The sequence below is a fragment of the Chiloscyllium plagiosum genome, chromosome 8 (assembly GCF_004010195.1).
Source record: "Chiloscyllium plagiosum isolate BGI_BamShark_2017 chromosome 8, ASM401019v2, whole genome shotgun sequence".
Taxonomy (NCBI): Eukaryota; Metazoa; Chordata; class Chondrichthyes; order Orectolobiformes; family Hemiscylliidae; genus Chiloscyllium; species Chiloscyllium plagiosum.
Window position 1 is genome coordinate 11825565 of NC_057717.1, and position 3134 is coordinate 11828698.

The window sequence follows — 3134 nt, forward strand, 5'->3', positions numbered from 1 at the left end:
CAGACAGATATCCACAACCACCAATACACAGACACCCACATTCCCCACACACATGCACACCCATGCACACACACCGATGTACACAGACACACAGGCACGCGCGCACACAGAACAAGGACACGCACTAACACACAGACACACAGAGATGCACAAGTCATGGAAACACGCACAGACGTACATACATACACACAGCTGCGCACACACAGACATACAAACACATAGACACATACGCATGCGCACATCCTGTAAAATGCAATGTTTAGTGACTTAACCTTACAAATAATCTTACATGTAAGAAAAGATTAAAAAGTCGTAAAACACACCAGCAGAGCATGACATTGTATCTCTTTCATGAAAAGAGCGAGAAACAGAGGTGGAGGGGAGGGAGGAAGGGAGGCTTTGAACCCCATTCAATGATCCACCCCAAAACAAAACAGAGACGCAGACAGAGATAGAGATGCAGAGATAGAGATGCAAACATACATACACACACTAATGCAGAACACACAGAGAGATAGATACACATAGATACACATATAGACACACGTAAATTGACACAGAAATATGCACAAACATACTTGGACATACAAACATATAGGGTTTATACGAGGGTTTGAAAACAGACATATCAGCCCATCCAGTCAATTCTAACGATGATCTCAAACTAAACTAGTCCCACGTTACTGTGCTTGGACCATATTTTTCCAAACCTTCTCTTATTCTTGTACTTAATAAAACATCTTTTAAACATTGTAACTTTACCCACATCTATCACTTCCGAGGACGTTCATGCCACACACGAACCAAATGATGTGTTATCACAATGCACTTCATAGATCCTGATCAGGTCCACACAAGAACTCTGTGAGAAGCTTGTGAAGTGATTGCTGAAATCTTGATGAGATGTTCTTATCATCAATAGCCACAGGTGAGGTGCTGGAAGACAAGAGTCTGGCAAACGTGGTGCCATTATTAAACAAACTGGCAAGGAAAAGCCAGGGAACAAAAGACCAGTGAGCCTGACATCGGCGGTGGGCAAGTTGCTGGAGAGAATCCTAACGACAGGATTTACATGTATTTGGAAAGGCAAGGACTAATAAAGGGAAGTCAACATAGCTTTGTGCATGGGAGATCATGTCTGACGAACTGGATTACCTTTTCTTGAAGAAGTATGATCAGAGGAATAGATAGAGTAGACAGTCAGAAACTTTTTCCCCAGGTACAACAGTGTTACAAGGGGACATAAATTTAAGGTGAAGGGTGGAAGGTATAGGGGAGATGTCAGGGGTGGGTTCTTTACCCAGAGAGTGGTGGGGGCATGGAATGCGCTGCCCGTGGGAGTGGTGGAGTCGGAATCATTGGCGACCTTTAAGCGGCATTTGGATAGGTACATGGATGGGTACTTAATCTAGGTTAGAAGTTCGGCACAACATCGTGGGCCGAAGGGCCTGTTCTGTGCTGTATTGTTCTATGTTCTATGTTAAGTAACAAAAAGCATTGATGAAGGCAGAGCAACAGACGTGAGCTGTATTGACTTCAGTAAGGCATTAGACAAGGTTACCCATGAAAGATTGGTTAGCAAGGTGAGATCTCATGGAATACAAGGAGAACTAACCATTTGGATACAGAACTGGCTCATAGGTAGAAGACAGAGGGTTGTGGTGGAGGGTTTTTTCAGACTGGAGACCTGTGACCAGTGGTGTGCCAAAAAGATTGGTGCTAGTTCCACTGCTGTTGATCATTTACATAAATGATTTGGATGTAAGCACAGGAGGTATGGTTAACAAGTTCATATTTGACACCAGAATTGAAGGTGCAGTGGACAAAGAAAATGATTACCTCAGAGTAAAACAGGATCTTGATCAGATGGACCAATGGGCCGAGGAGTTGCAGATGGAGTTTAATTTAGATAAATGTGAAGTGCTGCATTTTGGAAAGGAAAATTAAGGCTTGGCTTATATATTAAATGTTAAGTCCCTGGGGAGTGTTGCTAAACAAACAGACCTTAGAGTGCAGGTCCATAGTACTTTGAAAGTCGAGTCGCAGGTATATAGGATAGTGAAGATGGTGTTTGATATGCTTCTCGTTATTGAACAGTACATTGAATGTCGGTGTTGGAATGTCATATTGCGGCTGTGCAGGACATTGGATAGGCCAATATTGAATACTTCGTGCAATCACGGTCTTGCTTTTTGAGGAAGGATTTGTGAAACTTGAAAGCATTCGGAAAAGATTTGCAAAGATATTGCCAGGTTTGGATGTTTTGAGATTTATGAAGAGGCTGAATATGCGGGCAATTTTCCCTAGAGCATCAGCGGTTGAGAGTTAATCATAGAAGCTTATATACTCACAAGTGAAATGGATAGTGTCAATAGCCAAGGTCTTTTCCCCAGGGTAGCACTTTCCAAAGTTAGTGGACATAGGTTGAATGTCAGAGGGGAAGGACTTAAAAGGGATCTAAGGGGCAACGTTTTCAAAGAGAGGGTGCTTTATATATAATGACACGCCCGAGGAAGTTGTGGAGGCTGGAATAATTACAACATTTAAAAGGCACCAGGATGGACACATGAATAGGAAGTGTTTAGGGGAATGTGGGCCAAATGTTGTCAAATGGAACTACATTAATATAAGACGTCTATTTGACAGGGTCGAGTTGAATAGAAGGGTCTGTTTCCATGCTGGACAGCTCTATGAAACTACATCTTCTGTAAAACTTTCTCCTGTCATCTTATAATTGCCCCCTTATCTTTAAATCCACCACCCTAATGAAATGACACGTGCCATTTCACAGTATCTATGCCCCTCATTGTTTTTTTCAACCTCTATGAGGTTGATAAGGTCTGAAACTTCTATGCTGCAGTGGAATAGGTCCCAGTCCATCGAGCCTGTCCTTATAACTTAAACACTCCATTCCCAGCAACAGCCTGGTAAATCTTTTCTGAACCCTCTCCAGAACTACACAGTACTCCAGGAGAGACCTTACGAATGTCCAGCACAGCCTGAAGATAATGTTTCAGCTCCTGGTCTCAAAGGTCAGAGCAATGAAGGCCTGCAAGCCAACCGTCTTCATAACTATCCCGCCTACACATGATGCAAACTTCAAAGAAATATGCCAGAACCCCTAGATCTCTCTG